Source organism: Rhinatrema bivittatum, chromosome 4 (genome assembly GCF_901001135.1).
Source record: "Rhinatrema bivittatum chromosome 4, aRhiBiv1.1, whole genome shotgun sequence".
In the NCBI taxonomy this organism is placed as follows: domain Eukaryota; kingdom Metazoa; phylum Chordata; class Amphibia; order Gymnophiona; family Rhinatrematidae; genus Rhinatrema; species Rhinatrema bivittatum.
Genome location: NC_042618.1, coordinates 39,346,162 through 39,372,421, shown reverse-complemented (window position 1 = coordinate 39,372,421; position 26,260 = coordinate 39,346,162). Strand labels below are relative to the sequence as shown.

Genomic DNA, 26,260 nt, shown 5'->3' with positions numbered 1-26,260 from the left:
TGCAATGCCTTTTATCAAGGTACACCACTCATTTACTTAGGAGGTTACAACTTAGTCAAAATACTGCAGCTAAATGGTTTCTTGGAACTAAGAAATTTGACTCTCTCACCAATTTTGATAGAGCTGCATTGGTTGCACTTAACCTACCAGATTAGATTTAAAAAAAAACCAAAAACTTATTCTTAGAGGATAACTGTCAAACAACTCCATGTGACAGCATATCCGAGGAGATCTCCAATGGTATTTTGTAACCCGCATGTAATATAAAATACACGCACCCCTGCCCCACAGCATACATGCGTATGTATGCTTAGGCGCATATACATGTAAGGCATGGAATGCATATAGTTTCCTATTTAAAAAATGCGCGCATGTATATTTTACATGTGAAAATTAAGTAGAATCTTCTCGCGTAAAATAAAAAAAACAATTTTAAAACATGCACACAGAATTGAAATTAACCAGTTTACCCATTACTCCACCAGATAACCCAGTCCTTCTGCAGGTAATCGAGACCCTCCTGGTTCTTCAGCCTAAACCACCCTGCCCCCCATTCACCCAGACCCTCCCACCCGGCCAATAACACACAGTAAAACTGTGCATCTTGCCAAACTTACACACCTAACTGTCAGCCCTGCCCTGGAATACACCCCCTCCTTTTTTTTGTTTATCCTGCGTATGTGTGCACGCAAAACGCAAAGTAGGTGTGTACTTTTAACTTTTATAAAATAGTGATTGCACGAGTGCAGGCTGCTTACACCCGTGTACCCTCATTTTTAGCTTTTAAAAAAAAAAACAGCGCTCTGGCCACCCTCAATACTCAAGCCAACTTTCGGTGCCCTTTTTGCGTCTTCTGTGCTCTTTCCATCAGGATCTGCTTATACTTCCTCCCCCTTCCATGATCAGACTAGAGGACGCACTTGCCAAACCGTTTTTAGCAATGTAGCCCTGTCAACTTGGAATTCTGTTCCTCTGGGCGTCGGGAAAGAAAAAAACAAACAAACATCAAATATTTGGGAGAAAAACCATGTTTTCAGACCCTTTCTGAGTTTTATCTAGTCTTACGTTTATTATTTGTCTTTTTTACTGCCTGATTCACTTTGTTTTATTTGCTTAAGGTTTTAAGTTGCTTAGGTTTTTTAGATCCTGGGTTTTAATATTATTTGTAATGCTGGTCTGAATTTTGAACTTGTCTAATGCAATGTTTTGATGCTTGTAAACCGCTTTGACGAATTTGATCAAATATTGGTCAGTCAAATTAAATAAATAATAACAGGACTAAAATTAGTCATGATGAACTGCATGCTGTTGCAAATCCCTAATTGACTCTTAAATTTGAAAATGTTCCTCTTAATAAGAGTATAACAATCTATATATCTAGAAATGTAACCGGGGGCTGGGCTGGAGATAAGAGTGGGAATCGGGCACCGGCGATTACCTATTCAGGAACCAGATATTACACCTTCTCGTAGCAGGAAAGTGAAATTTGCAGGCTCTCAAAATGACTTCTCCAACACAAAAATATACACTGAGAATTAAATGTAAACCTTAAACCATACATGGAATTAATTCCAGCTCTCATAATCCTTCCCCAGCACTCAAATGCACCAAACACAGTAATAGTTCAACTCTTTAACAATTTCTTTTGCGAGATTTAAGCACACTTACCCAGCAAACCAGTGCTCCAGTCCTTTTTACCAAACAACTGCAGGGGAGTACTGGGGCTGCCCTACGTGGACAGATTATAATGAAATGTGATTCTTTCAGATCTCTGACCAAATTTCATGCAAATCAATTCTGCATGTGCCAGAAAAGCAGAGCCAGGTGGGAAAGGTTGGGTTTTTTTGTTTTGTTTTTTTTAAATTATTATTTATTTGACCTCAAGCACAGAAGGGTGCGAGACTGGACAATTAAAGGAGGATGGGGAGTATTGTTTCTTCCTTGGCTGACCTGGGTGAGTACTAGGCAGTAACGCATAGATAGTAAGCAAGGGAGCAAAAGCCGAGCCGGCGAGGAGTTACTGACTGAGCTGTGGGCAGGTGAGGATCCCTTCCCCAGGTGAGGATGCCACACGGGGGGGGGGGGGGGGGGGCCTCATCCTTTTGTGCTTTCCTCAGGCAGAGCTCTCCAGTCCAAAGTCGTGGCCATGGCGAGCGCTTCCTGAACATCACCGCCCCGCCCCAGAGTGCAGACACCACCCACGCCTAAACTGTGCCACATAGCAGCAAGCCCTTCCCTAACCTGTTACACATACTTAGAGCAATCCTGCAGCAGGTTAGTAACTTTCACATATTAGTAGATTCTCAAAGGATCTGATCTTAGGAACACCCCATGAGTCAATTTTCTCTTTGCAGTAATTAGAATGTAAAAAAAAAATTAGAAAACAATTATTAACTTGGGCAGATAGGACCTGAAGTTTACAGAGGAGGAATATTTGTACAACCCAAAGATCTTCGTTTTAAAATGTCTTATCAAAAATCAGCTTTAAAACATAAAACAAAACTGAAAAGCAGGTTCTATGTTATTATTGCCAGTATTTTCATTAATATATAGCAAGCATGTGTATGACATCAAACAGGGTATCACATTACAAATCCCTTCCACACAATGAGGTACATATTCAGAAACCCACCAAGCTGTATGTTTCTGGCTAACTTATCCAAATAAATGTTCCGCTGAAGATCTGGGTGAAGTCATCCAGATAGAGGCATAAGAACATAAGAATTGCCGAACTGGGTCAGACCAAGGGTCCATCAAGCCCGGCATCCTGTTTCCAACAGTGGTCAGTCCGGGCTCCAAGAACCTGGCAATTACCCAAACACTAAGGGGTAGATTTTAAAAAACTGCGCCCGCGCGTACTTTTGTTCACGCGACCGGTGCAAACAAAAGTATGCACGATTTTAATAGATGCGTGCGTAGCCGCGCGTATCTTTTAAAATCCTGGGTCGGCGTGCGCAAGGCTGCCCAAAATTGGCAGCCTGCGCTCGCCGAGGCACGCAGCCTGCCTCCATTCCCTCCACTCCCCCGCACCTTCCCCTCCCTAACCCACCCCCCCCAGCCCTATCTAAACCCCCCCCACCTTTGTTGGGACAAGTTACGCCTGCCTGAGGCGCACGATGCCCCGGCCCTGGAGCAGTTTCGGAGGCCTCAGCCATGCCCCCGAAACACCCCCGAGCCGGAACCACAACCCGCGGCCCTGCGTGCGCGGCCCCTGCGTGCGCCGAGCCTATTCAACATAGGCTCGGCGCACGCAGGGGGAACTTGGGGCAGGTTTTCGGGGGGTACGTGCGTACCCTTTTGAAAATCTGCCCCTAAGTATATCCCATGCTACTGATGCAATTAATAGCAGTGGCTATTCCCTAAGTCAACTTGATTAATAGCAGGTAATGGACTTCTCCTCCAAGAACTTATCCAATCCTTTTTTAAACCCAGCTACACTAACTGCACTAACCACATCCTCTGGCAACAAATTCCAGAGCTTTATTGTGCGTTGAGTGAAAAATAATTTTCTCCGATTAGTTTTAAATGTGCTACTTGCTAACTTCATGGAGTGTCCCCTGGTCCTTCTATTATCCAAAAGAGTAAATAACCAATTCATATTTACCCGTTCTAGACCTCTCACGATTTTAAAGACCTCTATTATATCCCCCTTTAGCCATCTCTTCTCCAAGCTGAACAGCCCTAACCTATTTAGCCTTTCCTCATAGGGAAGCTGTTCCATCCCCTTTATCATTGTGGTCACCATTCTCTCTACCTTCTCCATTGTAACGAGAGAGAGAGAGAGAGAGAGAGAGAGAGAGAGAGAGAGAGAGAGAGAGAGAGAGAGAGAGAGAGAGAGAGAGAGAGAGAGAGAGAGAGAGAGAGAACCTTACTATAGTGCCTATGCCCTAGACAGGTATTTTAACCCCTATGGGAGGGCCACCTACTAACTCAGGGTGGGGATTAGGTATGAGCGTCGGGGGTTGGGGGCCACTTTCGCATTCCACATGAGACCTACGGACAGAACAGTGGTCTCTAGTGCAGATTTGCTGGCCGTCGGAGTGAGGACGCTCACTCCAAGAAGTGGTTTGGGCAACATTCTCTCCACCTAGCTTGATGTTCCATCAATACCTGTCTAGGGCATAGGCACTATAGTAAGGTTCTCTCTCTCTCTCTCTCTCTCTCTCTCTCTCTCTCTCTCTCTCTCTCTCTCTCTCTCTCGATCTCTCTCTCTCTCTCTCTCTCTCTCTCTCTCTCTCTCTCGAGCCTGAAACAGGCTGTCCGGGACTATCGTGGCCCACAATGATTGCAGTGCAAAAACCGGCAAATATCGTGCACTGTGATGAAACACCGAAAGAATCATCACACACTGGGAAAACATCGCGTGCGGTGCTAATGTTTTCGCAAATGGCGAAAACATCGCCGCATGCGATGTTTCCCCACTGCACGAAAGAAGCCTCATTTGCATTGGTAACGCCCCCTAATGCATTACCAATGCGATATTGGAAAATGAGGCCCATAGAGGCATTATGACATTTTCCATTTTATTAACCATTCCCTTCTTAATAATTCCTAACATTCTGTTTGATTTTTTTGACTGCTGCAGCACACTGAGCTATTTCTATGTATTATCCACTATGACACCTAGATCTTTTTCCTGGGTGGTAGCTCCTAATATGGAACCTAACATCGTGTAACTACAGCAAGGGTTATTTTTCCCTATATGCATCACCTTGCACTTGTCCACATTAAATTTCATTTGCCATTTGGATGCCCTTTCTTCCAGTCTCGCAAGGTCCTCCTGCAACTTATCACAATCCCCTTGTGATTTAACTACTCTGAACAATTTTGTATCATCTGCAAATTTGATTACCTCACTCGTATTCCTTTCCAGATCATTTATAAATATATTGAAAAGCACCGGTCCAAGTACAGATCCCTGAGGCACTCCACTGTTTACCCTTTTCCACTGAGAAAATTGACCATTTAATCCTACTCTCTGTTTCCTGTCTTTCAACCAGTTTGTAATCCACGGAAGGCCATTGCCTCCTATTCCATGACTTTTTAGTTTTCTTAGAAGCCTCTCATGAGGGACTGTCAAAAGCCTTCTGAAAATCCAAATACACTACATTTACCAGTTCACCTTTATCCACATGTTTATTAACCCCTTCAAAAAAATGAAGTAGATTTGTGAGACAAGGTTTCCCCTTGGGTAAATCCATGCTGACTGTGTTCCATTAAACCATGTCTTTCTATATACTCTGTGATTTTGATCTTTAGAATAGTTTCCACTATTTGTTCCGGGGTAGGCGGTCCAGGGGCGTGGCTGGGTGATCCGGGGCGGTCCGGGAGGCGTGGCCAAGGACTCCAGCACAGCGACCATTGTGGGGGATTGCGCGCCGGCAAGTTATGCCTGCCTCTGGCAGGCATAACTTCCAAAACAAAGGTATGGGGGGTTTCTTTAGGGCTGGGGGGGGCGGGACAGGGACCGGAAGGGAGGGGAAGGTGGAGGGGGAGGGAACGGGTAAAGCCAGCGGGGCTCCCCAAGGGCTCGTGTGCGCAATTTGCATTAGTGTGCACTACCTTGCGCGCGCCGACCCCTGATTTATTTATTTATGAACTTTTAATATACCAACATTCGTAGAACACATCACGCCGGGTTACAATTAACTCAAAGAAAGGAAAATTACATTGAACGAGGAGCGGGGAGCAGGCATGAAGAGGGGAAGAAGCAGTGGGCCGGGAGCGAGTAAAGACTAAGGGATAGATAATGGAATGAAGTTAAGAGGAGAGAGTGGAGAGTAACCATAATAACTATCATAACTTACTAAAACGACATCATGGGAGGAGTACATAATATAACTGGATTAGCCATACACATATATACAAAATGCAAGTCGAGTTCTGAAAGGCAGGGGCACTATCTAGGTTTGGGTAGCATCTGGGTAGGCCTTGTCTTCATACGGCTGCACGCGCATGTTATAAAATCGGGCGTACATTTGTGCGTGCCAGGTTGCTCGCACAAATGTACGCCCGCGCGTATGTTTTAAAATCTGCCCCTATATGCACAAATTAGAAGGAGTAAATGTGTGGGGTAGAACAGGTGCATGATATTGTAGTTGTTGAGAAGATTACTTTTTCCCTTTGGAAGAAGTCGTTTATGTAGGACAGGGTCTGGGTGCCTTATTGGAAATAATTAAATTCCAGGAACTTGGGCTTAAGGGGCCATACAGGTTCACTTCAAACAAGGAAACAAGCTGGCTTGCCCTTATGCAGCATTTTGTTGTATTTTCGCATTGTGTTATATGTGCTCTGTATGTACATGCAAATTGTCAATCACTGCTGTGCTGCTGTATCTTCTTGGTTGTGTTTTCCCTTTGGTTAAATAAATAGTTTAAAAATAATGTGCAGGGTAGGTTTTCTGGGATAATTTTTTAAAGTGAAAGCACATGCATACTTTCACTTTGAAAACTGGTGCCAACTCTGCAGGTAAAACCCACCCACAGACCTTGTACTTATTTGGCCAGTCTTAAAATCACCCCCACAGAGGGCAATTTTCAAAAGCCATTTACCTGGGGTTAGCCCACCCTTTCCACTGGTAGAATTACACAAGGGTTGAACAAGGTGTATGCTTTTTTTTTTTTTTTTAACTTTTTATTTAAACAGAAGACAGATATAACCAACATATTTTTTTATTTATTTATTTATTTATTTATTTAAAGGTTTTATATAACGAGAGCCGTTTGCACATTGTATCGGTTTACTGATAACGTATAACATGATAGAGAAAATACATGGAACGATTTGGTTACATGGAATGTTAAACAGTGGGAGTACAAATATGGTATGTAGAGGGTATAAGATGTTGAGGAAAACCTATATATGTAGAAAGAAATATGAATATAAATATAAATATAGGAAGAACTATGTACACATTGCAAGATATGGTCTGGGACGGTACAAGATATTTATATAGTGGACTTGATGAAGACTTATAAATATATGTTATATAATAGAGGCTGTGGTCAAGGTTATGCAGCGAGATGATGCCAGGGGGAGAAAGTGTGGGTTATGTGTAGGCTTGCTCGAAGAGCCATGTTTTCAGTTTTTTTTAAATTTGTGTATGCATGTTTCCATGCGTATAACATTACATGCGTTTTAACATGCTTATAACATTACATGCGACATGGGACCATTGTTCAAAACATGGTCCCATGTCAGGCTTCTTTGGCATCATCGGGTTTCAAGGATCACTAACAAACAGCGTCAATTTTTGAAGCTAAGTTGGAATTTAAACTCTCACATATTGTTATTATTAATGATACAGCAGCACCAAAAAATGTCTAAAAAAAATGTGTACCTCTATCATTATTGACCAATGATTATATATAAGGCAGAGTATTAAAGTTACCTACCCTACGATGAAGCCTATTATGAAGGTCAATTTAAGTGTCTAAACAATTATGTATTAAATTTGGAGTCATCTGTAGACATAACATGCATTGGTATTTTGCCAGGCCCTGACCAGGAGGTGGGGCGTAACACCTAAGAGACACACAATCACCAACAACTGAACGTTTTGGGTCAAAATGCTAGAAATTTCTCTCTGTGCCTCTGTCCAAAAGGCAAGACCAGCACATATAAAACATATGTACCCTCTTGGCCACATCTTTGGCAGCATAGTCTAGATAAGGTGGGGGGGGGGGGGAATTTGATAAAGTATAACATATCTATATATGTTATAAATAAATAAATAAAAAAATATGTTGGTTATATCTGTCTTCTGTTTATATAAAAAGTTTGATAGTGACATCTAGCACATCTCCAACATTACCCCGGCCACACTCTCCTCTCCATGGACATACAGGCAGCAGTCCCTTGGACAGCCCTCGGAATTTCTCTCCTAATGCTCCTGCACACTTTTCCTTTGTTCCTGCCCAGAGGCCAGCAAACTATGTGAAAAATTGTACAAAAGAAATTTAAGGCCTACTTTGACTCCTCATTGCTTCTGATGTATACTTTGATTCAAGCCATAACTGGAATAGTAGTCATGGCCCATGACATACATCTAGGATTTGCACTAGGAGGCTTTGCAGCTAACTGGAAGCAAAGATATAGTTATATTATACTCTACTTGTTTGTTCAAATACTTATATACTTACCTTTGTTAAATGTATAACGCTTGTATAACCTTTGTTAAATGTATAACGCTCCGGCGTAAGTTCCTGTTCACTGTACACCGACGTGATATCTCTGATGAGCGGCGGTATATAAAAAATTATAAATAAATAAATAAATAAATATCTGGAAGCCCTGTGCAATAGTGTATACAGGAGTTCTACCCTATGGCTACATACAGACACTTTAAAGGTTCTCTTCATATCCTCTGTCAAGCCACCCATTCCAGTTTAGTGCCTAAATCAGCATTCCACTTATCCACTAGCGGACGTGACGTTTCTCCCACTGCCCTGATTGTCTTATATAGTACAGAAATTGTTCTCCTGGTGAGATCCTCATCCATAAGGGCTAACTCAAATGCTGTGGCCACTCTTCTTGCCCACTCAAAGTGCTCCACTTTCCGGATCATCTCCAACTATGTATATAAAAGATCAGACTCAAGTTGCACCCCAAAGTGTTCTTGCAACTGTTCGAATGATATCCACCCCTCTTCATCCCATAATTGTCCCACATGCCTGAGGCCCACAGCCCACTAAACCTGTGCCTCCTCATTAAAAGTATAAATTGAAAGGCCAGGATTATGCCAAAGCAAGGAGACGGGTGACAGATCCCCCCTCTGAAAGCAGCGTATATCGGCACATTTCTCTCCAAACCCAGAGTGTGTGCGTTATGTGAGGGTGAACCTGAGGGAGGAGGTTAAAGCAGTGGGCTACAAACCAGGAGACCAGAGTTCAAGTCCCGCTGTCACTCCTTGTGACCTTGGGCAAGTCACTTTACCCTCCATTACCTCAGGTACAAAACTTAGATTGTAAGCCCTCTGGGGATAGGGAAATACCTACAGTACCTGAATGTAAACCAATGTGATATGTCGGTAAATAAAAATAATAAATAAATAAATACCCACCTAGAAAGCCAAGATGTTCGTAGAAATAACAATATTGTCAATTCCGGCCCCTCCATTGCCCCCTCTCTAAGAACAGCCATTCTAGTTTGCAATCTCCCCTTAGCCAGTCCTTAAGATTATATAATCTTGCCACCCAATAATACTCTAGTAAATGAGGAAGAGCTAACCCCCTGCCTCCCTGGACTTATATAATGTAGCAAGTTTAATCCTGGGTGCTTTACCCTGCCATATAAATTTTGGGGTACAGCTCTCCATAGCCGTGAAAAAACTCCTAGGCAGCGAGTATGGGTCCTGCTGAGATAGGTACATCGGCCTAGTTAATATATTCATTTTCAACACCCCTATTCTGCCTGCCCACAAGAGCAGCAAGCCCTTCCATTCCTGAAGGTCAGAGTGTATTTTGATTATAACAGTGCATATTTTGTTTTGTATATGTCCCTCCAATTTCGAGAAATAGAAATACCCAGATTCCGGAATCCTTCGGGAGCCATATGGAAAAGCACAGATGCCCCGCATGATATTCCTTCTGAAACCAAAGGGACTATAAAGATCTCAGACTTTTGCATGTTCACTTTATACACAGAGTCCCTCTCATATTCAGTGAGTAACTCGAGCAAACGTGGAACAGAGCACTTAAGTCAGTTTGATATAAAGGGACAACATCCACATAGAGCAAAATCTTGTGGGTTCTCCCTGCATATTTAAAACCAGTTATTCTGGAGTCTTCTTGTATTTTTTGTGCTAATGCTTCAATCACTAGATCAAAAAGCAAAGGCAATAGGGAACACCCCTGTCTAGTACCTCTTTGGATCGAAAATGGATCCAATATGTTCCTCTTGGTCAGCACCCTAGCCTCTGGGTACACATATAGAGCCCGAATCCACACTATGAACCGTGGATCTATATTGTATTTTTCTAGTATGGTGAAGAGGAAAGGTCAACATAGATGAATAGCTTTTTCAGCATCCAGGGAAACTATCGCTACCGATCTATTAAGGGTCTTGGCTTCCACTAGTATATTAAAACCCTTTGGATATTGGCTGAAGATTGCCTCCCTTAAGAAACCCAGTCTGATCTGGATGTATTAAATCTAGCATTATATTTTCCATTCTAAGTTGAAGCACTTTACCCAAAATTTTTATGTCCGCGTTGAACAACGAGTTGGGCCAATATGAACTGTTGCGTCTTTCCCCTTCTTTGGGAGAACCACTGTAGTGGCATCTGTTAATCTGTGAGAACAATTAGGAAACAAATGTAAATACTGAAACGTTTCGAGTAGGAACGGGCCTATCTGGGTAGGAAAGACTTAAAGTCCAAGTGGTAGCTGCCCAGGCCATGGCACTTACCATTTGGTAAAGCAAGCACCGCTGACTGTATCTCCTCCATCATGATGGGCGCCGCTAACCTCACATTTTGCGTTTCAGTCACTTGAGGAAGTTTCAGGCCTATGAGATACTCATTGATATTGGGGAGTGACATTCCATCTTCTTGAGCATATAGGCCCATAAAGAAATTTGCAAAAGTCTTGTTGATACTGCATGATACATTAGTGCCCCTATAGCCATGTGGACCTCTACAATCGTGTAACCCACCTGCCTCTTCCATTTCATTCTTGCCAAAAAAGCTCCTGTTTTATTATCATGCTCTTAAATTTTTTGCCTCGCATACTGATATGACTTCTCAACTTGCTCTATTTGTTTTATTTATTTATTTATTTATATTTTATTGGGCAATAAACAAGGAGATACAAAATATGGCAATGTATCAATATCATCTTATATGTAGAACATGGTTCAGAGTATCAAATATACAGAGAATACAGTGTAGCCGCTTGTTAGCAAACAACATATATGCATATATCAGAATGCAAGAATGAGACATTTCATTTCTATATCTCGTTAAGATGTAAACATATAGTTCAATAAATTAACATGTTAGAACCATATTATTGTAGACTCAAATTCTTTCTCTGCGAATATGCCGGGTTCCCCTGTTACATCACCGTCTACTCCCTCCCCCCTCCCCTCTCCCTTCCTCAGCCCCCTCATCAGATGTGACATTTCTATCGGTATAGAAAAAAAATGGTAAATAAATAAATAAATATCCAGCAAGATAGTAACCTAAGAGAGCAATGGAAATAAAGGTCAAGAGACTTTAAGGGAACACTGAGAGTGTGTTGGGAATACAGTACACTAAGTACATTAAGTGGAGGACAGACTTCCTGAAAGGCCTCTGCCGACTATACAGGCTTTGCACCCATGCCACTAGACAGTGGTCTTTCCCCCTTCACATATGGTTCCCATATTTTTTGGAATGTAAGTAGTTGAACATTGCGTAAAGCTGTGAGATGACTTAAATGATACACCTTATCCAGTCTGGTAAGTACATCCCTTAGCGCAGGTGTCTCAGATTTCTTCCACCAGTACGCAATTTCGCATCTGGTCGCTAAGACTACTTGCAGTACTAATGATCTTTGCCAGTTCGTGCCCACCTCAGGGACTGCCTGCAATAGGCAGATTTTGGGATTCAGAGTTATCATAAACTGTAGTGTATTTTGAATATAATCCTGTACTCCTACCCACATCTGAACCACTTTGGAATACTCCCACCACATGTGAAAAAAGGTACCCACCATTCCACATAACCTCCAACATTGGGCACTGGGTCGTAAGGACATTTTATGCAACCGTTCAGGTGTTAGGTACCAGCGATATAGTAATTTGTATCTGTTTTCTTTTAGGGTCGCAGATACCGAGCTACTGCCTATGCGTAAATGACAAATCTCCCATGTCTTTTCAGTCATATGATCAGCAATATCCAATTCCCATTTCAGTTGGTGTGTGGGTTTAGCTCCTTTCACCCCATTTAATAACACATAGATCCTAGATGTGTGTCTCCTAAAGGTATCAGCATTCTCACAAAATTTCACAAACATAGGCTTCTCCCAACCTAGTAGCTTTGCCAGTCTATGCTTGGTGAAAAAATGGGATAACTGTGAGAATGTGTAGTAATCCGACATGTCCAGGGAATACCATTCCTGTAAATCCGGGAATGGTATAAGTTTATGATCCTTCCATAACTGACCCAGGGTGGCGAGTCCCCTGCTCTGCCATCTCCTGATGAACGCGTTATCCATCCCTGGAGGAAATAGAGGATTATGTAAAAATGATGTGTGATGGTAGGCTATATGATCTATTAGTTTCCCTCTCCATTTCAGCCAAACATGCATCACCACCGCTGAAAATGTGGTCATTCTATCCCCTCTCCCTTTATGCGTCACCCATATTCTGGATGTTAAGGATGGTTCTCCTGCCAACACCCTCTCTATCAATATCCAGGGTTTGGGCTGACTTTTACAATGCCAATTAACCACCACGGCTAGTAAGTTGGCAACGTAAGAACATAAGAACATAAGAAAATGCCATACTGGGTCAGACCAAGGGTCCATCAAGCCCAGCATCCTGTTTCCAACAGTGGCCAATCCAGGCCATAAGAACCTGGCAAGTACCCAAAAACTAAGTCTATTCCATGTAACCATTGCTAATGGCAGTGGCTATTCTCTAAGTGAACTTAATAGCAGGTAATGGACTTCTCCTCCAAGAACTTATCCAATCCTTTTTTAAACACAGCTATACTAACTGCACGAACCACATTCTCTGGCAACAAATTCCAGAGTTTAATTGTGCGTTGAGTAAAAAAGAACTTTCTCCGATTAGTTTTAAATGTGCCCCATGCTAACTTCATGGAGTACCCCCTAGTCTTTCTACTATCCGAAAGAGTAAATAACCGATTCACATCTACCCGTTCTAGACCTCTCATGATTTTAAACACCTCTATCATATCCCCCCTCAGTCGTCTCTTCTCCAAGCTGAAAAGTCCTAACCTCTTATACCATAATAGGTTGGGGAAGCTGAGTCCCCCATTCAGTTTATCTTTATATAGAACTGATCTGGCTACCCTTGGAGGTTTCCTTTTCCAGACAAAGCAGAACAGTTTCCTTTGCCATACCGTTAGTGCTCTGTTAGGAACGCTAATTGGGAGCGTCTGAAAGAGATAACAGAATTTTGGTAGAACCATCATTTTTACTGCTGCTATACGGCCCAGCCATGATAGATTTGTTCTGTCCCACCTATCAAAACTTTGTTGGATGGAAGTAACTAGAGGTCCGTAGTTTAAGTCGAACATCTGTGGAATATTAGGACTTAACTTAACTCCCAGGTATTTTACCCACTGTTTGGCTTTCTTAAAGGGTAATTGTGCCACCAACTGGTTCTGCCATGGAAATGTTTAACAGTTCGGACTTGTCCTCGTTCATTTTAAACCCGGACACCCTCCCAAAAGCACGGATCTCCTGTACTAGTTCCTTTAAGGATGTTTCGGGTTGTGTAATTGTAAACAGTAGATCAGCTGCAAAAAGAGAAATTTTGTATACAGACTCACCCACTTGGATGCCTTGGATGGCCGGGCTTCGACGGACTAATTCAGCTAAGGGTTCTAAAGTCAGAGCAAACAGAAGAGGTGATAGAGGACACCCCTGCCTAGTTCCTCTTTTACCATCAAATGGAGGTGAGTAGGCACCATTGATCTTAATACGAGCTTGTGGGTGATCATAGAGTTTAGCCACCCATGTTTGAAAATTAACTCCCATTCCCATTTTTGTAAGCACTTGAAAGAGGTATGGCCAATGAACTCTGTCGAAGGCTTTTTCTGCATCTACTGACAGGAGTGTTGTAGGGATATTATTCTGCTGTACGTATTCCATTAATTCAACAACTCTACGCACATTGTCTGATGCAAGACTCCCTGGTATAAACCCTGCCATCCCATAGCATGCCCGGAGACACCTCCCCGTCGTCATTGGTATCAAAGAAATCCTGAATCACCTGTTTGACCTCCTCTACATAATCCTTGTCATCTAATAAGCGATCATTGAGATGCCAGAATCTAGTCCCTTGTTCCCCTCCCGGCTGGCAAAGCTTTAACCATATGGGAGAGTGGTCAGACCAAGTTATATTACCAATGTCTACGTCTAGGATTTGGCTCACTAGTGATTTATCAATTAGGAAATAGTCCAGTCTGGAGTAGGAGTGATGCGGGGTTTGGCTCACTAGTGATTTATCAATTAGGAAATAGTCCAGTCTGGAGTAAGAGTGATGTGGGGTTTAACGATCTCCATATGTCGGTAAGTCCTCTGTCCTCTATCAGATGTTTCAGGGCTTGTCTCCCTCTTTTCCCTCTTCCGGTTCCAGATCCAGTGTTATCTAAATATGGATTCCTAGTTATACTGAAGTCCCCACCAATGATTAAGTGGCCTTCGGACCAGTCCTCGATGATTTTAGATATTTTTTGAAAAAAATCTGCCTGCTCGCTTGTGGGGGCGTATATGTTGACCAGCGTGTATTGTGTATCGTCACTTTCAGCATGATATATCGACCCTCTACATCCCTTAGTACTGTGCCCACTGCTGCTGTAACCCGCCCTGCAATATTTCCCCCCTTTAGTGGCAGCAGCATGATAATAAAGAGGATAATCCCTTGAGGATAGCAGTTTCTCAAACCTTTTAACCAGGTGTGTCTCCTGGCAGAACACAATATCAGCATTCTGAGTTTTCATATCATGAAAAAAGGTTTTCCTTTTCATCGGTGTATTCGGCCCTTTGGTATTTATGGAAACAATTTTTAAGCTATCCATCTGTGTAGATAAAGTTTTTACACCCTCTCATACCATTCCCTCTTGTCCTGGCTGAATGGTATCCGCTAGCAACACCATGCCTTGGCTTCCCCCTAACATCCCGCTCCTCATTTTGTTTGTCTGATTTTTGTACCATATGATATTGATCAATACACCCCCCCCCCATTTCCCACCTGACCCACTGTTTCTGTGGGTCTCTCCCTTAGAGAGTGATGTCATCACCGAGCCAGCCCCGCCTCTCACCTCCCCACCCCCGCTCTTCATCTGATTTTACATCCTTATTACCTCTCAAGTGAATAACAAGAAAGTGAACAGAACATGCAACTTAATAAGGTTATGTTTCACCTTTGAACTGTCTCGATTAACTTAGAGTCCGTGTAATCGTACCGATACCTCAGAAATGTCCCTTCGCCTCATCCTGGGCCCTTGGATGCAGTGGAGTCCCCTGGGTTTCTGCGCAGTCTTTTCTCGCCTTTGGGCACTCTTTGCCATTTTGGGTAGTCCCTATGAAGTGCTAACCCCCGATGTCCCTGCAGTCATGGTCCGTCTTTCCTCGGTCCTGAGGCCCGCCGCACGAAGGATATCCTTTGCTTCCGTCACTTTTTGGACTCTAGATGTGATGCCATTGATGGTAAAGAGATAGTGAAAATTTTGGCCCCGCAGCACTTGCAGCACTGCCCGGAACTTGTGTCGTTTTTGTATGGTGGTGGGCGCCAGATCTTGAAATATTTCAATCTTTTGGCCATTCCTCGTCACAGTTCCTTGTTTCCTGGCAGCTCTCATCACCTTTTCTTTAACAGTAAAATTATGAAAGCAGGCGATGATGTCTCTTGCCTGGTTGTTCCTCGGTGCCCCCAATGTCCTGTGTGCTCTGTCTAACGAAATGTTTGTCGTGTCTTCTGTGGTGTTTCCATCATGGAGCAGTTGTAGACATATTTTCTGGACCACCCTGAAGCTGTCTGTATTCTCAGCGTTTTCGGGGATGCCACGAAAGCGCAGATTGGACCTCCTCAATCTATTTTCCATATCTTCCAGATGTCTGGATAAATCTTCCTATGTATCCTTTATTTTTTGTTGTTCCTCACTCAGGAATTGAGTGGTTGTTTGTTGCTCCTCTAGAACGTCCTCTGCAGTTTCCACGCGGCATGTCAGCTCGTTAACTTCCGTTTTGAGGCCCGCCATTAAGTCTTCCATTTCCTGGCAGTATTTTGCCATATCTTCACGGAGTGCCCCGAACCATGCTGTAAATTCCGCCCAGGAGGGTATCTCACTTTCTCCCTTCTCTGTTTGCCCCGGAGTCACCTCCTCCTCCGTTCCTGGCAACGTTCCAAGCCCGTCCGCCATTTTTGTCCCTCTGCTCTGATTCTGGCTCCACCGCCGCCGCGGCCACAAAGGAAAAACATTTTAAATCTGTGTTTTTCTTTGCCAAGGTCATGATGCCTGTAGGGGAGTGGCTGCTGCAGTTTTTGGCAAAAACCGAGGTTTTAATCCGCCAATGTTTGCTGATTATGGGAGCGGGAGGAGAGCAGCCCAAAGTTCAGGCATCCGTCCTGCGCAGTGACGTCATCCGCTCTTCAACTTGCTCTATTTGTATGGCATTTAAGAGAGTTCTCTCTGCAATAATTCCCTCCAGACTCTCCTTGATCAAGTCACTTTATACCACTTCTTAAACTCCCCAATCTTCCTAAGAAGCGAGGCCTGTCGCCTGGTCCTTTGCTTTTTAAGATAGCGTATCCAGTTTTTTTACCCCATAGGACCGCCCTGAGTGTTTCCTACAACAGTACTCAGCTATATTCACGAGACTTGTGATTTTTGTTAAATTCTTTTACCATCTGATCCACTAAGTCTGAAAAATCCTCCCTACCCAGGAAGGAGAGATTCAACCTCCATTCCCTGTTTCCTGCCCTTGCTATCCCAGTTGAAAAAGGAAGCTGAACTGGACTATGACTGGACAAGGCTGACGAAGAGAGACGAGATCCATGCGGAGCACAGGAAAAAAATCTTTCCGACTATATGCATTGGGGTAGATTTTCAAAGGGATATGCGTGTAACCCCCGAAAACCTATCCTTGCGCGCGCCGAGCCTATTTTTCATAGGCTCGGCGGTGCGCGCAAGCCCCGGGACACGTGTATGTCCTAGGGCTTTCGAAAATGGGCGGGCCGGGGGCGGGGCAGCGGGTCAGAGGCAGGGGTCTGGGGGCGTTCCCAAGTCCTCCAGCACATCGGCCATGCCGGAGGTTCGCGCACCGGCAGCCCGCCGGCGCACGCATGTTACGCCTGCCAGAGGCGGGCGTAACTCCATCGAATAAGGTGAGGGGGGATTTAGGTAGGGCCGGGGGGTGGGATCCAAAAAAAAGTTCCCTCCAAGGCCGCTCCTTGTGATATAAGAAACACCCCATGTGTCCTGTCCTATTTTTCTTTTTCTTTTTTTTTTTAAACCAACCTAAATGTGACAACCACCCCAACCTAACACCAACTATAACAAAACCCAACCAGTTACCCCACATTCCTTTTTTGGAAACAATGAGAAACCTGTTCACAACTAGCAATCCTTTCATTTCCAGAGGATCCCTCCGCCCCCCCCCCCCCCCCCCCACCACCATCACCTTCCAGTAGGGCATGGCTAGCGTTCATTGCCAACAGACAGGGGAGAACCTAAGGTCTGAAACCTGCCACCATCTGCCCCCCCCCCCCCTTCCCTTCCGCTCCTGCCATATTAACTCAAACCAAGCCCCCTGGCCTCCCCCTCCCCCTTGTAAGAGACTCCCTTCGCACCCACCCACCCCCCATCCTCCCTCTCTTAAATCAAGCTTATACTCTTGAGAATAACCAAGCTCAGCCATTTATATCTATCAGGGAGCCACTGTGCAAGTTACCAAGCTGTTTAGTCGTTCCACAACGCCATCTCTGATGTAGTCCCGTTGATAATAGTGAGGTCCGACTCGATTCAAAGCATCTGTGGAGAGCCTGGGTGACAACCAAAGCAGCTCGATTCCCCCCTCAGCCACAGTGCCGTAGCAGGCGATGATCTCTCTGCTCCCACTCTCTCAGGCTCCAGAGCAGGCACACTAGCATTCGTGATTTGTGGCGACCGTCCACATAGCCGCACTCCGCGGGTGCCTCCATTTTGTGCTGCACAGGAATCTTCACATCTTCACTCCTCCCACCCAGTATCTCGCAAAATGTCTCCGAAGTCCTATGTTCCCAACCCCCCCCCCCCCCCCCCCCACACACACACACAAGTAGCCTATACCTCACAAAACAGCCCCAAAACCAACCATTGTCCCGCCTTTCCCCCAATCTTAATTGTAACTTCAAGGCAGTCAGTCAGCTCCTGATCCCTCTCTTGCTTTCCTGCTGAAACCCTCTCACGTATGGTATCCGCCTTTACGTTTTAGTGGGCAAAGCTGAGGAAGCCGGCAGATCTTTGGCGAACTTTTCCGCATCCTTTGCAACTTCAAAAAAGTTTTGTAATCCCACTGTGGCAGACGCACAAAATGCGCCGGGTACAGCAGAGCATACTGCACTCCACGTGCTCGCCGTAGCGGCTTTGCTTCCAAGATCCCTTGGTGCCGAAGCTTTAGCTCTGCTGAGAAACCTTGAAATATATAAAACGTGTTGACCCTCGTGTTTAAGTTTTGTTATCCTGCGGGAAGCCTCCATAATCCTTATTTTAATCGGTGAAATTGTGGAGCCTAACCAGCACTGCCCGGGGGCCTAGCACTTCCTGCGAGCCGCGATGCCAGGGCCTGATGCGCTCTATCCACTTACAGGATCTGCTTAGCGCCTTGGCAAAAAAAGGCAACCGGGTCTACTCCTTCTGTCCCCTCAGGCAGATCCACAATTCGAATACTAATGCACCGTCTTGCCTCTCCTGTAGCTGCTGGGTAAGTTTTTCCAGTTTATCTAGTCTCCAGCCTGCAGAAGTCACCGTCACCTCCGCGTCTTCCACTCTCTCCTGGGAGCTATCCAGCCTTGCAGAATTTTCAACTACTGTGGCTACCAGGTTAGAAAGCTGCTCCCCCACCAATTCTAGCTTGTTTTCTGGGCGAGTTTTCCTCTGGGCTGCGATTTTACCCAGCTCCTCTCCGTTCGTGTCTAGCATGTCGCCGGGCACTCCTGGTTCTCACAGCAATTCTTCGTCGGACGTGGTCTCTTCCGCTGCCATCGGCTTCTCTGTGGCCACTTTTCTTGCAGTTCTGTTTGGTCTGGCACTTGGGTCAGACCATATCATTGGTAGTGACCTCTTTGGAGGATCTTTAGCCATAATTTGATCGCCAGGAAGCAGGATTATTTATGAATATTAACCAAGGATATCGGGAGCTCACTCTGTGCACAACCATCTGCTACGCTGTTATTTTGGATCCCCCCCCCCCAAGGTGTATACTGTTACCTGTGGGGAAAACTAGTTGGGCTTGGAAACACAGTTAGCTTGGGGGAGACAATAACTTGCATAGTTTTGCATTTTCAAAACTATTTGGTGAATTTTAAAAACCTGGCGCATGCCAAAATCGGGAGATGCATATAAGGCTTACATCTACCCGCCATATTTTATGAAAAATCTTTATTATTATTATCAAGGAAGAGAAAGGCAGACGTCAGTAACGTATCATGACAAATCCAGAAAATACGTGTGTACATTTTCAAATACCTTAAATGATACTTGCAAATAATATCAAAACCACAAGTCCACAATGCTCTCTCCCCGTCTATAGCACCCCCCATCCCACCTCAAACTAAACATAGGTAAGCAATCTAGCGGTAAAGAGATGACAATGGAACTGCGCAGCTTAGGAGATAAGGACACCAGGTATGGGTACCAAATATCTAAAATCCCTTTCCTCTTGGGTTTGCGATGCACAGAACGTTTTTCCATAAGTGCATTCCATTGGTGCATTAGAATTATCCATTGTTCTAAAGTAGAGGGATCGTAACTTGTCCATTGTACCCAGATGCATTTTTTTAATAATACAACACCCAGCATATTTTAAAAGTCGCCACATGCACTTTAATCTCCTGCTACATGTACATCTCTCAGAATCAAAAAGGGGGCACGGGCGTTCTGGGTCAGGGTCAAGAGTTGCGCACACAAATATTTATGCGTGCACCCAGGTCTAGTGCTGCATAATTTACTTCTGCATGGAGGAGATGTAAAAAGCCATTTCTGGGGTAACTTGGGGGAGGGGGATGCAGGGTATTAAACCAGGGGGATTCAGAGGACCTACCTCTACATTGGGTGAACTGGTGGATGAACTGGTGAAACTGGTCTTGGCGTAGATGCACGCCAGTTATAAAATTCCCTAACTTAATGCAGTCGAAACCCGATTTACATGGTCAGGCGTGCCTACTTGCACAATTAGGGACACACACACACGCCGAGGCTATTAAATTGCCAAGGCCCTGGGCGCACATGCATCAGCGTCGCCCAAGTGCCCCTCTGAAAGTTACCATCCCTGCGTGGGGTACTTTAATCTCTAGGCCATTTCCATTTCATGCAAAGATTATGGATAAGAAGCTCCCCCATGGACTTTGCAACTTACATGAGCTGTTTTGAAAACTGCCCCTCCCCCTCCCCAAAAAAGAGGGACATTTTCAAATCCAATTACCTGGGTAAATTTCAATTTTTTTTTACCCAAGCAATGTGGCCATTCTGGAAATGATTCCTCCTCTGCCCAGTCAGAATGACATTTGGGCATACTTTGGCGAGTTAAAAAAAAAAAGGTGTGCTCCCAAGGGGCCTTCGTTGGTCAGGGGAGGAAAACAGTACATGCACGTTCCATTTTCAAAACGTGCACATGCTACTAAGGCCTCACGCAAACACTGAGTACAAAGTACGCAGCGCACATATTTTGCGGCTGCTGATTTTCAAATGAGAGGCAAGATGGGCAGTTGGCTTTTGAAAACTGGTTGCAATGTATGCAGGCTAAAAGTGCCCATGCACGCTGCAAGCAACACGAACTATTCAGAATTGCCCAATATAGATCCCCCTTCCCTGCCCACTCCCAGGTCTTGGAAAATTTTAAACTAACGTTGGTTCCCCTAGCAATACTAGAATACCTGGACCGGATGGTATACACCCCAGAGTTCTGAAGGAACTCAAAAATGAAATTTCAAACATATTAGTAAAATTTTGTAACCTATCATTAAAATCATCCATTGTACCTGAAGACTGGAGGGTGGCTAATGTAACCCCAATATTTAAAAAGGGCTCCAGGGGCGATCCAGGAAACTACAGACCGGTTAGCCTGACTTCAGTGCCAGGAAAAATAGTGGAAAGTGTTCTAAACATCAAAATCACAGAACATATAGAAAGACATCATTTAATGGAACAAAGTCAGCATGGCTTTACCCAGGGCAAGTCTTGCCTCACAAATCTGCTTCACCTTTTTGAAGGAGTTAATAAACATGTGGATAAAGGTGAACCGGTAGATGTAGTGTACTTGGATTTTCAGAAGTCATTTGACAAAGTTCCTCATGAGAGGCTTCTAGAAAAAGTAAAAAGTCATGGGGTAGGTTGCGATGTCCTTTCATGGATTACAAACTGGCTAAAAGACAGGAAACAGAGAGTAGGATTAAATGAACCATTTTCTCAGTGGAGTAGGCAGTGGACAGTGGAGTGCCTCAGGGATCTGTATTGGGACCCTTACTTTTCAATATATTTATAAATGATCTGGAAAGAAATACGACGAGTGAGGTAATCAAATCTGAAGATGATACACAATTTTTCAGAGTAGTTAAATCACAAGCAGATTGTGATAAATTGCAGGAAGACCTTGATTAGTTGATTAGTTAGGGGTAGTAGGGGTAGTAACCGCCGCAATAAGTAAGCTACACCCATGCTTGTTTTACCCAGACTATGTTATTCAGCCCTTATTGGTTGTTTTTCTTCTCCCCTGCCGTTGAAGCAGGGAGCTATGCTGGATATGCGTGAAGTATCAGTTTTTCTTCTCCCCTGCCGTTGAAGCAGAGAGCTATGCTAGATATGCGTGAAGTATCAGTTTTTCTTCTCCTCTGCCGTTGAAGCAGAGAGCTATGCTGGTTATGCGTGAAGTATCAGTTTTTCTTCTCCTCTGCCGTTGAAGCAGAGAGCTATGCTGAATATGCGTGAAGTATCAGTTTTTCTTCTCCTCTGCCGTTGAAGCAGAGAGCTATGCTGAATATGCGTGAAGTATCAGTTTTTCTTCTCCCCTGCCGTTGAAGCAGAGAGCTATGCTAATATTTCACTTGGATGCAGCTCCATCACTGCTCTCTACATTAATGGTGGGGGTGGAAGGGAAATAGAACCAAAGAGCTAAGAGAAACAGATAAGTATGAGAAAAAAATGTGTGAAGCTTGCTGGGCAGACTGGATGGGCCGTTTGGTCTTCTTCTGCCGTCATTTCTATGTTTCTATGGAAGATTGGGCATCCAAATGGCAGATGAAATTTAATGTGGATAAGTGCAAGGTGATGCATATAGGGAAAAATAACCCATGCTACAGTTACACAGGGGGTCATTTTCAAAGGAGTTACGCATGTAAATGTGACATACTATCGTAGCAATTTTCAAAAGCTATTTACTCGAGTAAAGTGCACTTACTTGAGTAAATCCTATGGACAATTCAATGGCATATATTGTAGCAATTTTGAAAAGCCCACTTACTTGAGTAAAGTGTATTTACTCGAGCAAAAACCAGTTTTGCTCGAGTAAATGCTTTTTAAAATCTACCCCACAGTGTTAGGTTCCATATTAGGTCCTACCACCCAAGAAAGAGATCTAGGCGTCATAGCAGATAACACATTGAAATCATCGGTTCAGTGTGCTGCGGCAGTCAAAAAAGCAAACAGAATGTTGGGAATTATTAGAAAGGGAATGGTGAATAAAACGGAAAATGTAATAATGCCTCTGTGTCGTTCCATGGTGAGACCGCACCTTGAATACTGTGTACAATTCTGGTCGCCGCATCTCAAAAAAGATATAATTGCGATGGAGAAGGTACAGAGAAGGGCGACCAAAATGATAAAGGGAATGGAACAGCTCCCCTATGAGGAAAGACTAAAGAGGTTAAGACTTTTCAGCTTGGAGAAGAGACGGCTGAGGGGGGATATGAAAGAGGTGTTTAAAATCATGAGAGGTCTAGAACGGGTACATGCGAATCTGTTATTTACTCTTTCGGATAACAGAAAGACTAGGGGGCACTCCATGAAGTTAGCATGTGGCACATTTAAAACTAATCGGAGAAAGTTCTTTTTCACTCTGGAATTAGTTGCCAGAGGATGTGGTTAGTGCAGTTAGTGTGGCTGTGGTTAGTGTGGTTAGTGTGGCTGTGTTTAAAAAAGGATTGGATAAGTTCTTGGAGGAGAAATCCATTACTTGCTATTAATTAAGTTGACTTAGAAAATAGCCACTGCTATTATTAGCAACAGTAGCATGGGATAGACTTTGTTTTTGGGTACTTGCCAGGTTCTTATGGCCTGGATTGGCCACTGTTGGAAACAGGATGCTGGGCTTGATGGACCCTTGGTCTGACCCAGTATGGCATGTTCTTATGTTCTTACCTATAGTACTTGAAGCACCAAAAAGTGAAATATAAATCAAATCAATAAATAAATAAGCTGAAAGTGTATGCTTCCAGTGTAGCTCCCCTAGCAATGGCAGAAGCGCTGGGCCTGGGTCACAATAGGCTGCTACCATGATCCGGGGCTGAAGAACTTACCAACTGAAGACTGAAGATACCGGGAGGGAGGCCCTGGAGGCTACCATTTGTTAAAAAATTGCAATGAGTGGTGAGGGGGCTGACAATGGCCCTTTAAGTGTATCTTTCTTTAGATGAAGGGGGTTTGGGAGGAAGCGAGCGAGAGATTGTTGGCCGAGCATTTGGAGCTTTAGTGGGTGGGGAATTGAAAGGGCCACTAGGCCGGCAACTTTTCTTTTTAAACCCTGCAGCTCCACTTAACTTTAGACCTGCTCTCAGGCACACGTTGAGTTCTTGAGATAAGCAAATAACATATTTGGCTAATTCCAAATATCAGTGTTAGTTGGATAAGTCATTCGGCTAACTCATCTTCACCCTGGAATTCCCCCAACATGTCCCTTTCTTATTCAGCTAAATCTTCGCCAGATAGATGACTTATCCAGCTACCTTTCAGCCGGATAACCAAGGGGCATATTCAAAACTTGCCCTTTAGCGGGATAACTTGTGAGTTATCCAGCTAAATGGCTTTGAATTTTGACCTCAATATGTTGGTTCAGGACTCATAGGGGCCTATATGTATAGGGGAGGCTGTTTTGATAGTTCAATTTGTTTGATGGCTCATTTCTCAGGTCTGATACTGGGTGGTAGAGAGTTCCGGAGGATTAGGACTAATCCTGAGAAAGATTTATTCCTAGTGTTGGAGAATTTACTTACATTTTGCATCATTTGAACTGCTACAGTTTGGATGAGCTACAGGCATGGGTCTAGTTTTTTTTTAATTCCAATGCAGAGTGGGTTGCAGTGGTCCAGTTGGGAGATTATACAAGCTTGGCTGGGTAGTGTCCTTCACAGTCAGCAGAACAGCAGTTTGTCAAACAAAAATAAATCTGGGAGTTTCAGTTCTAACTGTTGTCGGAGTTAAAGGAAAGAAAGTTATTGCTAATAAAATTTCTAGTCTACCTCACTCCCAAGTTATTATCAACAGGATGCCCATGTGTTCCCTCTGTAGTGTTCTCTGAAGATATGACAAGGAGCCCACATGGCTGCTTTGCAGCTCTCTCAAAGCCTTTCTTGCATATAAAGCAGACACTGCTCTGGAGGACTGGGCTCAGAGACAACTAGAAGAAATCTTATGGGCTTCTCTTAGGACTCAAACAAATCCATTTGGAAATGGACATAATGGGGTAGATTTTAAAAGGGTTACGCGCATAAGTTATGCGTGTAACCCTTTAAAACCCCCCCTGCGTGCGCCGAGCCTATTTTGCATAGGCTCGGCGGCGAGCGCAAGCCCCGGGACGCACGTAAGTCCCAGGGCTTTGCTAGGGGGGGGGGGGGGTCGGGGGGCGTGTCAGGGGGCAGTGCGACGTTCGGGGCGATCTGTGGGGCGTGGTTCCGGCCCGGGGGCATTTCGGGGGTGTGGCCGAGGCCTCCGAAATCACTCTCGGGCTGGGAAATCGCGCGGCGGCGGCCAACCGGGGCAGGCGTAACTTTCGTGATAAAGGTAGGGGGGTGTAGATAGGGCTGGGGGGGTGGGGGAGGCCGAAGGAAAGTTCCCTCCAAAGCCGCTCCGATTTCAGAGCGGCCTCGGAGGGAACAGGCAGCATGTGCAGGGCTCGGCGCGCGCAAGGTGCACAAATGTGCACTTCCTTGTGTGCGCCGACCCCGCCGCGCATATCTTATAAAATCCGGCATACTTTTGTTTGCGCCTGGTGCGCGAACAAAAGTACGCGTGGGCATACTTTTCTAAAATCTACCCCAATCTGGTAGACCTCTCTCTTACCAGCCCCAAGCAATACGAACAAGAGTTCATATCTTCTGAAAAGCTGTCTTTTCCAGGTAACACGTCAAAGCGTTTAGATTTAAGGAGTGATATGGAACTTTTTAGATCAAACTAAAAGAACAACATGACGCAAAGAATTAATTTTTGTAATAAAACTGGGAGCAGTTCCTGGAACAACCTTGTCTAGAAAGAAGTGCAGAAACGGAGGCTGTGTTTTATTGCATTGTGTATTATTGTATAGTTTTGCTGATTTTATTACGAGAGCCACTTCGATGTTATGACAGGCAGGTTTCAAACAGGCTACATAAAATAGTAAACTAAACCCACACAGTTCCAGTCAACGAGGGCTAACTGACCCTCTCAGAACCAAGGGATCAATCAGAATCTCATCACAAACTGTCTGAACCTTTTTCAAATCTCTAAACCTTTCCCTCACTCCTTCGCAAAAGGAGAATACAACCATGTTCTAGGACCAGCCCCGAGAAATCAGTTACGGGGCTTTGAGGCAGAGTGGGGGAGTGAGGGGCAGGAAGAGCAAGCAGTTAAAAGTTAATTCCCTCCACTGTGTTTCCTCCTGCCTCCCTTAAAAAAAATGTGCATAGTTTACTAGGGAAAAGTAGGATTTTTTTCCTCTCACGTTAGCACAAGAAAATCTTTTCTTGTCATCCTTCGAGTGTAGGATGCAAGGAGATATTCATGGACTTATGCAGAGATGGCCAACTCCAGTCTTCAAGGACCACAACCAGGTCTGTCTTTCAGGACAACATATGCACATTAAACTGAGCTCTTAAACTAAACGGTCCTCAAATATTTTTTCTGGAGCTGTTTCTGGCCATCTGTAGACAAAAGTAAAGACCTATTTAGAATAAGTAAAGCATGCCAAAACATTAAAAACATGCATCTCAATTAAAAAACTTACACTTCATACTTATATTGGGAGCACTGTGATTCTTTAAAGAATATGTAAAATAATTATTGGACAGTTACAAATGATTTTGCATCTGCATGGTGTATGTGAATTTGTGATATTCAGAAACAGAAATATTCACAATTAAA

At 44.1% G+C, this 26,260-nt stretch overlaps 1 protein-coding gene across 3 annotated transcripts in view; it reads right to left on the bottom strand.

Moving 5' to 3' along the window:
- The window catches only part of RCOR1 (REST corepressor 1), a 245,874-nt gene that overhangs the window by 88,497 nt on the left and 131,117 nt on the right, over positions 1-26,260 (bottom strand). The window lies entirely within an intron of this gene.